The sequence below is a fragment of the Malaclemys terrapin genome, chromosome 7, assembly GCF_027887155.1.
Source record: "Malaclemys terrapin pileata isolate rMalTer1 chromosome 7, rMalTer1.hap1, whole genome shotgun sequence".
Classification (NCBI taxonomy): domain Eukaryota; kingdom Metazoa; phylum Chordata; order Testudines; family Emydidae; genus Malaclemys; species Malaclemys terrapin.
The window spans coordinates 59754394-59766703 of record NC_071511.1 but is presented as its reverse complement, the minus strand read 5'-3'; the positions used below and the strand labels follow the sequence as shown (position 1 = coordinate 59766703).

The 12310-nt window shown below is 49.9% G+C and overlaps 1 long non-coding RNA gene across 2 annotated transcripts in view; it reads left to right on the top strand.

The window, feature by feature from the left end:
- LOC128840911 (uncharacterized) overlaps window positions 1–12310 on the top strand; it is an 83022-nt gene that overhangs the window by 46697 nt on the left and 24015 nt on the right. The window lies entirely within an intron of this gene.

Here is a 12310-nt window from a genome sequence, read left to right as displayed (position 1 = left end):
TGCAGGGATCATGGTGGCCGTTGATACTTTCCAACTTTCCCATGAAATAGACTTACTTTATTCAATCTGACATGGTGAGAACAGAAGCTACTGTGGGGACCCAGGTTGCAGGCCAAAGCCATGAGTGCGGGTAGCAAGTTCCCTTAGCTCCAGTCTCTTGGCGGAAATGCAGAGTGTGGTGAACCAGCGTGGCATTTCTGCAAGCAGATGCTACAACTTCATATCAAAAGCGATTTACTGCATTAAGATGCGCTGTAGGGATGTCACAAGAGAACAATGATAACACTTGCCTGTCCCAGTTACTTCCTGAAACCAAGCGGTAGGGCAGGAATTTACCCCAGGGTAAATTCCACTGAGAGGAATGTTTCAAGCCTGCTACAGGATTTCTGGGAACAAAGAGCTAAGCCACAGCACCACAGAAACATATCCATTAGGGATGGAAAAGACTTACTGGGCTATCTAGTTCACTTCCCTGCAGAACTCTAATGCACTGTCCAGAGTTCAGCTTAGTTCATTTGAAATGTACTTGTGTGATTGTGTGCCCGTATGTACTGCTGCCCTCTACTGAATGGAATCAGAATTTCTCCACTGTGTGTCATATGCCCTATACTGCTAACAGCCCACAGGGAGAGTCTCCCCTAGCAGTTGAAGGTCAGGGCTGTGGTTTTGGAGCTTCAGGATCTGAGTTATATCCCTGTTGTTGCTGTGACATTCCGAAAGCCCACAGGGTGCAGCACAGAAGTGACTGTGAAGTCCTAGGCAGCTGCAGATTTGTTTGGTTGGTGTCAGGGGCGAGGTGTGAACTCCTGTGAAGCCCTGGTAGGAGACTCTGAGTATTGCTAAAAGTAAATGGAGATCCTGCTTTAGCTCAAGTAGTAGATGATGAGGCTGTAACTTCTCTCCCCACTGCTATTGTGCAGTTCCATGGGATTGTGGTATACCATGCAGTGACAGTGGTGATGCCTAGACAGCCACAGGTTAGGGATAGTCTCCTCCTGCTGTTGTTAACCATGGGGGGAGGGTTTTGCTGAAATGCGGGGGAAGGGATATAAAATCAGTTCTCAGAGACCAGAGAGCTCTTTCCAATTTGGAGCAGGAAGGAGACATGGGTGCCCAGCCTCTCTGAAAACCAGGCCCCAGAGTCCCACCCTGGACACTCAAAACTGAGGCATTCAAAATGAGAGTCCTCTTTTGAAAGTGTTGGCCTTCGTCTCTTGGTGCCTCAGTTTCTCCATGTGTAAAATGGGGCTGGCAATACTCACCTGCTCCATGGGGATTAATTAACGAGGGCACATGCTGAACAGGTTGAGCATCCTCAGCTGCCACTGACTGCTCACCAGGGCTTTCTGCTGCCCCCCCCCCCCCAACCTTGCTGCACCCCAGCTCCAATGGTTGGGGGAGGTCTGTTTGGTACATTAACCTCAGCTCAGATGTATGTGAGTGTTCCATAAATGGCTCCCATCCCTCTGAGGCGGGGTGCTGCGGCCAGGCCAGCCAGGTGGCACCCTCTGTGCTCATGGTTCCCTAGAGATGAGACGTATTTGCACCAAAGCCATTTCGTTCCATGCTGTCGCTAAACCCAGGAAACAGGAAATCCCCAGCCCATCCTATTCTTTCTTTGTTCTGTCTCTGTCTCTCTGTCTCTCTCTCTTGCAAAACAAGTTTGCACAACTATGGAAACTGGCTCTTTCCTGCTGGGGCACAAAGCAATGGAACAATTCGTGCCGGCATAACAAGTGGATAATGCAGATAACAAAGTGCACGCACTTAGCTGGTTCCATTCAGGTACCATTGACGTCAATGGCAAAGCACCCACTGATTTCAGGGCGGACAGGATGGGGTTCAGTTGGGGAGGCTGCTCCTCTCGCTCGGCCTCACTGTGTTGCTACCCCCTATGTGGATAGTGAGTCGCAGGAGAAGGAGGAGCTGTACTCACACAAGGGGATGCGCAGCTTTTAAGCACTGGCCTTAAAAGGTGAGAAATTGCAAGCAGAAAGTACGAGCCTGTGTCTCTCAGAAATGGCTGGATGATCCTGGGAGAAGGGCATTCCTGGGAGGAGTTCTGTGAGTCAGGACCGGAACTGGTAACTCCATTTTCTATTGCTATCAACTTCACAGGAGATCCAGGCAAGGAGAGACTGGTCAGTTTCATGCTGCTACTCAGTGCTGGGAAGCTGTGAAACTGACAAGAACCACATCAAGGTCAGGCAGGAGCAAACTCCCCTCCCCCCAGCAGTAAACCTCAGAGCCCAGGGCAGCTGACTCAGGCTCGCTCCAGGGCTAAAAACAGCAGTGTAGAAGTTTGGGCTCAGGCTGGAATCCAGGCTCTGAAACCTGCCACGTGGGGAGGGTCTTAGAGCATAGGCTCCAGCCCAAGTCTGAGTGCCAGGACTGCTATTTTTAGCCTGGCGAGCCTCAGTCAGTTGACCTGCATGCTGAGGCCCACTGCCATGGGTTTTTTTTTTTTTTTGCTGTGTAGACGTTCTCCAGGGGCACTGGCTCTGCTGCAGCCCGCCAGGCTGGCAGTCAGGGATCTCAGGGAGTACATTTCATTTTCAAACGCCGGGTGTTGGTGAGATTTCAGTTCCAGGACAATTTTTGAGTTTTTGTCTTTTCATCCCAATTCAGGACAAATTTTTTTTCGAAAGCACGAAAATCTTCAGAGTGCTGAAATTCAGTTTCCCAGTCAGCTCTTTTGCTGACCCCAAACAATCCAAAATAATGAGCTTGGCACCCCAGATCACGAGACTGGCCTGAGATTGGTTTTAAATAATACATTTTGGGTCTTTTTATTTATTTTCCAGATTCTGTGCTTGTAGGGTGCCTGGGGGTCACACTGTCATTATTTTCTATGCAACCAAGAGGGCTAGAACTTTTTTTTAAGTGGAAGTGAGATTCTTATAATGTTCACATGATTACAGGCCTGGGGCTTGCAGAAACAAACCAATAATTGCAAAACACACACAAAAAAACTCAGGCCGTGTCAACACCATGAGACTGAGGTGGAACAAGAAAACCGTGAGAGAGTTCAGGCCGACAAACGCAAGCACACCCTTAGGTCATGGGGCAGGTATGGGCCACACTATACCCTGACTTCAGGACTCTCTGCCTCCCTTGACCAGCCCATGGTAGGACTACCAACATCACAGCCATTAGGGGACTACAGGGCTTTACAGCAGATACTCTCAACAAGAACGTCTGGGTGGCAGGTGAGTAGAATGCCTCCTGGTGCTCCCCTTGCATTGTGCCTTACTATGGGACGTATGCAACTGGCACGAGCTAGCCCTTTCTTTGTGACAGGTGCTTTATGTTCTTCTGCGTGTCTCACCCTATGCATAGCACAAACCACCCCTTTCAGCCAAAATGACCTTTATTTTAGAGTAGGAGAACAACCAAGCAAGAAAGGACAAAAGTAAAGTCTCCAGGACAGAGCACTGTGTGTGTGTGTGTGTGAGAGAGAGAGAGAGAGTGTGAGTGTCTCCTCTGACAGGCTCAACTGACTTGCGATCATCGGGAGAGTGCTTAGAACTGGAAAGGTTCGGGACCCATCTTTTCCTTTAATTGGATGCAGTGTCCTTGTTTTTAGCAGGAAAGTAAACAGAATCTGTTCTAGCACTGGGAATGGATTCGCAGAAAGAGATGACTGTGACAGAGGCTGGTGCAATATCAGGCCCTATCCTGATTTGTTAACACGCCCCCAGGACAGCGGCACAATGAGGGTTATGAAAGTGATGTCATGACTGTCAGAACCAGGGCTCTAATAAATCAGCAGCTAGGAATGGGGTCACCACTGGGGAGGTGGGCAGCCCATTTTAAAGGACTTGAGGCTAGATCCTCAGCTGTGGATGAGATACACTCAGGAGGACAAAGGGGGCCCATTGCCTTAGGTACTGCACGCACACAAAATAAAGAGACAAGCCCGGCCCGAAGGAGTATATCGTGTACATAGACAAGACAGAAAAAGGGGGGAGAGGAAATCGCAGGGAAAATGAGGTCCCCAAAGTCACCGAGAGGTCAGTGGCAGAGCCACAAAAAGAACCCAGGGCTCCTGATGCCCGTTTCACTGCTTGAGCCAGCACACCAAGCCCAGGGCAGATCCCCCCCTTCCCAACTTTGTTCCCTCTCCTCTTCCCCTGAGCTTCACCCCCCCCCCCCCATCATTCTGGACATGGTCTGGGACAAGGGTGTCAGAACCTTTGTAGAAGTGGGGGAGCTACCCATGCTGGAACTGGGGGGGGGCATGCCCCCACTTTTTAACATGGGTGTAGTTTGGGGGCTATGGGGTGGCATTACCCCACGCTATAAGCCTTGGGCAGCCATGGAGCAGGGCCAGCATGGGCTGCACTTCATGGCAGCGTTGCATCATCCCCTGCCCCCACAAATTATGTCCATGTTAAAAGGGGAGGCTCCGCCCATTCATGGTTCCTCAGTCTCCTGCAGTCTACGGGGGCCAGCACTTGTCGGGGAGGATGCTGCGCTGTCTGAGGAGCCAGCAGTAGGGGAAACGGGCAAAGGGAACATCCAAGGGGGGGGGAGGGGGAAAAAATCAGGCTACTGCCTGAGCCGACCCTGGTGTCACCAGAGCTGCCAGGCCCCAGGAAGAGCCTTCTCCCCTGCTCCCTGACTGATGTGCCTACCACAGCCTGTCATATCTGTCTGCTTCCCAGATCGATTAGCTTAGCAGAGGGGCTGAGCACTGACTGCGCCAGGGGCTGGAAGTCCCGTCTAATTGCTCTAGGGAGGAGGTGCAGTGATCAGGGTACTAGCCTGGTGCTTGAAGACCTGGGTTCAATTCTCTGCTCTGCCACAGACTCCCTGTATCACCTTGCCTACATCACTTAGCCTCTGTTCCCTCGGCAGCCTAGGGGTGCAGCTGCTGCAGCACTAGGGGCCGCAGAAGCAGCTCAGCTTGGTAGAGGTAGCCATGAAGGGCAAATGTTTAGCCCCAGTAACCCCTGGCCAGTGTCCATTCTGGGGCTGAACAAGACCTCCCTGCTCGTGGGCTGGTTGCTCCCCTGGCACTTTCCATGAGCCTCCAAGCTGACGTTTCCCTGGGAGGGGGCAGGGCAGGCTGAGCCCCATGTGCTCCCCAGCCCCTGTGCTAATCACCTTCCTCCTATCCACAATGGGCCAGTCGGGTTTTTCTGCAACCGACTCCGTCTGGAAGGGGCGTCGGGGAGGACAGCGAGTGAGAAGGAGCGGAGCCCACGGTACCTGGACTCTCACCCCAAGCACCAACCACAAAAAATAATCAGCCATTGGGCTTCAAGGCAGCACATCCCAATGTCAATATTGACACTTCGCAGTGCATAAAGTAGCTATTGAGAGATGACGAGCAAGGGGAACAGATCCAGCTGCCAGGCACGTGACTAGACACCACGGGGGCTCAATCTCCTCTCCCTTAAACTGTGGCCAACGGCCTGACTTCAGCGCCGTGACTCCGGCCTTACACCAGGGTGAGGGTGAGCAGAATCAGGTGCCAGCACTGCCCTGATACTCTAGCTCTGTCACATACAGAACATAGGCTATTTCCCAGCTGGTGCAAATCAGCCGTAGCTCTATGGAAGTCAATGAGCCAGATCCTGGTAACTCCGTGTAGCTCCAGGGGCTTGGGTGCCCAGTCACACCAGCTGAGGCCCTGTGTGCAAATAGTTCAAATTCCTGAGCCTTTTCTTTTGTTAAAACGGACTCTGATTCAGTGTGGACCCCTGGTGCAAAAAGCACGTTCAGCGCTCCCTTTCGTTCTGACGCATTGTACAAAAGTGTCCTTTGTTTTATTGGGCTCGGGGGTGGGGGGCAGCAGAAGAGCATGTTGGGGAGGGGGGAGAATGTAGTTAAAGTCCAACATTAAAATGTCACATAGCAATTAAAAAATACAGAGCCGCTGTGCTGTTTGACGATGTTTTTCCACATATGCCAGCCAGGCGATCGCTGGCATTCCCGACCTTAGGAAAAACAAGATCCCCCTTCGTCTCCTGTACTGCTGAGAGCCCCGCTTTCAAACAAAGCGCCCAGGACCACCTGCATGCACAGGCTGCGATATTGATCACCCCAAAGCCGTGCATCTATTTATTGTGACGAATTCGGAGGGGGGAAGGAAGCAAAATATTTGATTAACTCAGTAATGAGCAGTTTCCACTGTTGGTGCAGCGCATGATAATATGAAACGAACAGCGGCCCATTGTTTGAGAGCAGAAGGAAGCCCTGTGTGGGATCGCTGCTGGATTCTATACATCACAGATGGAAGGGGGGGGGGGGGGAACGAGACCCTGGAATTTCTTTTTGTGGTTCCTTTACTGTTTTATTGGCCATGTGAACAGGTCAGCGAGTCACACGCTCGCTGCGGCACAGACAATCCGTCAGGGCCGGTAGGTGACTTGTGTACGTTGAAAGTTTAATGAGAGCCCTGATGTTAAGCTAACAACATTTTCAAACAGTGGCTAACAAAAAACAGGGATCAGGGAGGCTGCACTGGGTGCCAAGATGTTTGTTTTAATACTAACAAGGGCCAGGGCCAGCTTCAGGCAATAAAAAAGGAGGGGGGTTGGAAATAATCTCTTCTCCAAGCACGGAAAGCCGTGCAGTTTAATACACTTTAAACCATGCACGGTTCAATGAAAGATGGGCTTAGGGAAGGGGAAAAGAAAATCCAGGAACGTAGGTCAGAAAGACGTGACTAGGAACCCAGTAGTCCCTGCATCACATGTTGTGCAGCTAAATGAAGGGGCCCATCCTGCAGATCCTTCATGCCTAGCATAGTATTTATTACTAGGAGTAAGACCTAGAGCCACAAAGGTATTTAGGCACACAACTTCCATGGAAATCCAGTGCTAAGGTTTCAAGAGACACTGAAGGTGGGTAGGCCAGAGTGCCACAGACGTACAGGGCAATGGAATGAGTCAACACAGATGGCACCTGGAGCGGTGAGATCAGACCCTAGGAAGAGCCTTGTGACTCGCTCCATAAGCATGGTGCTTGTCAAGGCTTCTTCCCCACTCTGAACTTTAGGGTACAGATATGGGGGCCAGCATGAAAACTTCTAAGCTTAACTACCAGCTTAGATCTGGTCCGCTGCCACCACTCCCAATGTGCTAATTCCCTTCCCTGGGTAGCCTTGAGAGACTCTTCACCAATTCCCTAGTGAATACAGATCTAAACCCTTGGATCTTAAAACAAGGAAAAATCAATCAGGTTCTTAAAAAGAAGGCTTTTAATTAAAGAAAAAGGTAAAAATCATCTCTGTAAAATCAGGATGGAAAATAACTTTACAGGATAATCAAACTTAAAGAGCCCAGAGGACCCCCCTCTAGCCTTAGGTTCAAAGTTACAGCAAACAGAGGTAAACACCCTAGCAAAAGGTACATTTACAACTTGAGAAAACAAGTACAGCCTGGCTGTACTTACGAGTTTGAAATATGAGAGACTTGTTCAGAAAGATTTGGAGAGCCTGGATTGATGTCTTGTCCCTCTTAATCCCAAGAGCGAACTCCCACCAAAACAATGAGCACAAACAAAAGCCTTCCCCCCACCAAGATTTGAAAGTATCTTGTCCCCTTATTGGTCCTTTGGGTCAGGTGTCAGCCACGTTATCTGAGCTTCTTTACCCTTTACAGGTAAAAGGATTTTGGAGTCTCTGGCCAGGAGGGATTTTATAGTATTGTACACAGGAGGGCTGTTGCCCTTCCCTTTATAGTTATGACACGCTCCCCAAATCACAGATAGTGTTGGACAGCCGGTTCCACACTGGCTGTGATTTCTTCCTGGAGCTCTAGGAGAAAACAGAATTAATAAGACACATGCACCTTTAGACATACTACTGATTATATAAAAACTAACAATATGTCCCACATTCCAAGAACAATTTTTAACCAGTTGATTCTGGGAAACTTTCCCAGGAGAGTGCATCAGTCACTTTGTTAGAAGCTCCTGAAATGTGTTGTATTTCAAAATCAAAATCTTGGAGAGCTAAATTCCACCGAAGAAGTTTTTTGTTATTCCCCTTGGCGGTATGAAGCCATGTTAGCGCAGCATGGTCAGTTTGTAGTTGGAAACGCTGTCCCCAAACGTATGGGCGTAGCTTTTCCAGTGCGTACACAATGGCGTAGCATTCCTTTTCACTGATTGACCAGTGGCTTTCCCTCTCAAACAGTTTCTTGCTGAGAAACACGACAGGATGGAATTCTTGATCCGGTCCTTCCTGCATTAAAACTGCTCCCACACGCCGCTCGGACGCATCTGTGGTTAGTAGGAACGGTTTGTCAAAGTCTGGGGCCCTTAGCACAGGGTCAGACATGACTGTCGCCTTAAGCTGGTTAAAGGCCTTTTGACACTCATCAGTCCACTGAACTGCATTTGGCTGTTTCTTTCTGGTTAGGTCTGTCAGTGGGGCGGTGATTTGGCTGTAGTGTGGTACAAATTGCCTATAATATCCGGCCAAGCCTAAGAAGGATTGGACCTGTTTCTTTGACTTTGGAACCGGCCACTTTTGGATAGCATCCACTTTGGCCTGTAGGGGATTTATAGTTCCTTGACCCACTTGGTGCCCCAGGTAAGTCACTCTGTTTTGGCCTATTTGACACTTTTTAGCCTTAAAAGTTAGTCCTGCCTGCCTGATGCGCTTGAAGACTTTTTCCAGGTGCTCCAGGTGTTCTGCCCAGGAATCAGAAAAAATGGCCACATCATCGAGGTAGGCAACTGCAGATTCTCCCAGTCCTGCTAGGAGACCATCTACAAGTCTTTGGAATGTGGTGGGTGCATTTCGCAGCCCGAAAGGGAGCACATTAAATTCATACACCCCTGCCTGGGTGACGAAGGCTGACCTTTCCTTAGCGGGTTCATCTAGTGGTACTTGCCAGTACCCCTTGGTTAAGTCTAAGGTAGAGATGAATTGGGCATGTCCCAATTTCTCCAATAGCTCATCTGTGCGTGGCATTGGATAGTTGTCGGGACGAGTTACAGCATTTGACTTATGGTAGTCCATGCAAAAGCGTATTTCCTCATCTGGTTTGGGAACTAGAACCACTGGAGATGCCCATGCATTCTTAGAGGGGCGGATTATACCCATCTGTAGCATGTCCTGGATCTCCCTTTTTATAGCAGTTTGGGCATGAGGTGATTCCCGGTAGGGTGGGGTTCTAATTGGGTGAGCATTACCTGTGTCAATGGAGTGGTATGCCCGTTCGGTCCGTCCTGGAGTGGCGGAGAACACTGGTGCAAAGCTAGTGCACAGCTCCTTGATCTGCTGTCGCTGCAGATGTCCAAGGATCGCGGAGAGGTTCACCTCTTCAACGCCACTGTCACTTTTTCCTTCATAGTAGACACCTTCAGGCCACTCCGCGTCATCTGTTTCCTGGGCTGTAAACTGGAAAACCTTTAATTCTCTGGAATAAAAGGGCTTAAGAGAATTAACATGGTATACCTTAGCTAAGCTTTATGTTGGAGGTGGGGGATGCTATGAGATAGTTAACAGCTCCTAGGCGCTTCTGGACCGTGAATGGTCCTTCCCACGATGCTTCCATTTTATGGGCTTGGAGCGCCTTTAAAGACCATGACTTGGTCTCCTACTTTGAAGGACCATTCTCTGGAATGTTTATCATACCAGGCCTTTTGCTCTTCCTGAGCATCCTTTAGGTTTTCTTTAGCAAGGGCTAAAGAGTGTCGGAGGGTGCTTTGTAGGTTGCTTACAAAGTCTAGAATGTTAGTTCCTGGAGAAGGTGTAAACCCCTCCCATTGCTGCTTCACCAACTGTAATGGCCCCTTAACCTTGCGGCCATACACAAGTTCAGATGGTGAAAACCCTAAACTGGGATGTGGTACAGCCCTGTAGGCAAAAAGCAACTGCTGCAACACTAGATCCCAATCATTGGAGTGTTCATTTACAAATGTACGTATTATGGCCCCCAAAGTTCCATTAAACCTCTCCACCAGGCCATTGGTTTGATGGTGGTAAGGGGTGGCAACCAAGTGATTCACCCCATGAGCTTCCCACAGGTTTTTCATGATCCCTGACAGGAAATTAGTTCCCAAATCTGTAAGGATGTCAGAGGGCCAACCTAGCCTGCCAAAAGTGTCTGCTAATGCCTGGCACACACTTTTAGCCCTGGTGTTGCTTAAGGGTACTGCTTCCGGCCATCGGGTAGCAAAATCCATGAAAGTCAGTATGTACTGCTTTCCTCTGGGTGTCTTCTTTGGGAAAGGACCTAGAATATCCACAGCTACTTGCTGAAATGAGACCTCAATTATGGGTAGTGGCTGGAGAGGGGCTTTGACCTGGTCTTGGTCCTTTCCCACTCGTTGGCACACCTCACAAGACCGGACATAATTAGCAACATCCTTGCCCATTCCCTCCCAGTGGAAGGACTTCCCCAACCAGTCTTTGGTTCTGTTCACCCCAGAATGGCCACTGGGATGATCATGGGCTAAGCTCAAGAGCTTTACCCGATACTGAGTGGGAACTACCAACTGTCTTTGAGGATGCCAGTCTTCCTGGTGTTCACCAGAAAGTCTCCTTGTATAAAAGTCCTTGTTCTACAACAAACCGGGATCGGTTAGAAGAGCTGAGAGGCGGTGGGGTGCTCCGCGCCACCGCCCAAGCTTTCTGAAGGCTGTCATCTGCTTCCTGCTCAGCCTGGAACTGTTCTCTTGATGCTAGAGACATCAGTTCCTCCTTGGACTGTGGACTTGGGCTTGGTCCCTCTGGAAGCGATGCAGGTGCTGGGGCGGTTTCCGTTGACTGTGAACTGCTGTCCGCTGGTGCACTATGTGGTATTTCGGGCTCTGGCTGAGCCTCTTGGGTAGGGTTATCTACTGTTTCTGCCAGTTCAGGCTCGCTGGTGCCCTCTGGCGTTGGAGTTGTAGACGCGTTTGCAAACGCTGTACTCAGTGCTGGCAATGGTTCTGGTGCTGGTTGTGTTGCCAGTTCCGGTTCTGGGACTGGCTTCGGATGGATCTCTGGGATTGGATCCACTATGGCTGTTGCAGTCGTTGGCAGGGGATCCGGTTCCACCACCTCTGTCTGGGTCTCTGGTAACACAGACTGGGCCCTGGTGGATGGCTCAGGAACAGGGATGGGTGTGAAAGCTTGCTTAGCCTGGCTGCAGGTGACCATTCCCACTCTCTTGGCTAGCTTCACATGGTTGGCCAAGTCTCCCCCCAGCAGCATGGGGATGGGATAATTGTCATAGACTGCAAAAGTCCACATTCCTGACCAGCCCTTGTACTGGACATGCAACTTGGCTGTAGGCAAAGTTACAGAGTGTGACATGAAAGGTTGAATTGTCACCGGAACCTCCGGGTTGATGAGTTTGGGGTCCACTAGGGATTGGTGGATAGTCAACACTGGTGCCCCAGTGCCCCTCCACGCAATAAACTTCTTTCCGCCCACTCTCAAGGTTTCCCTTCTTTCCGAGGGTATTTGAGAGGCATCTGGTCCTGGGGATCTTTGGTGTGATTGTGATGTAATGAACTGTAATCGGTTGGGGTTTTTGGGGTAGTGGGCCTTTATATGTCCCAGTTCATTACATTTAAAACATCGCCCTGCTAAGGTATTACCGGGGCGATGTTGGTTGGTGGAGACTGGTGTGGTGGGGTGAGAAGGTGCCTGGGGTTTCCCTTGGGATGTAGGTGGGGCCTTGGGTTGTCCCCAGTGGTAAGGTTTTGTTTCGGGTTGCCCTGTCTGATAGTCGCTCCAACTGCTACTAGTTATTTTCTTTTCTGCCACCTCCACCCATTTGGCTCCAATCTCCCCACCTCGGTTACAGTTTTGGGCTTCCCATCTAGGATGTACCTTTCTATTTCCTCAGGAACACCCTCTAAGAACTGCTCCATTTTCACTAGGAAAAACAGATCTTCCAGAGATTTAACATTTGCTCCTGATACCAAGGCATCACAATTTTTGTCAATGTGGTAGGCATGTTGAGGCATGTCGCGTAAATGACATGTCTGGTTTCCACCTTAGGGCTCTGAACCGCCGACAGGCATGCTTGGGTGTTAACCCCAGTCTGATTCTGGCCTTGTTTTTAAAAAGTTCATAACTGTTCATGTGTTCCTTAGGCATTTCAGCCGCCACCTCTGCTAAGGGTCCACTGAACTGCGGCCTCAGCTCTACCATGTACTGGTCTGTAGTGATGCTGTACCCAAGGCAGGCCCTTTCAAAATTTTCTAAGAAGGCCTCAGTATCATTGCCTGCCTTGTAGGTGGGGAATTTTCTGGGATGGGAAGCGGTACCTGGAGAGGGGTTGCTAGGGTTGGCTGGATTATTCTGCCTAGGCCTTGCTAATTCCAGTTCATGCTTCCTCTCTCTCTCTTTCTC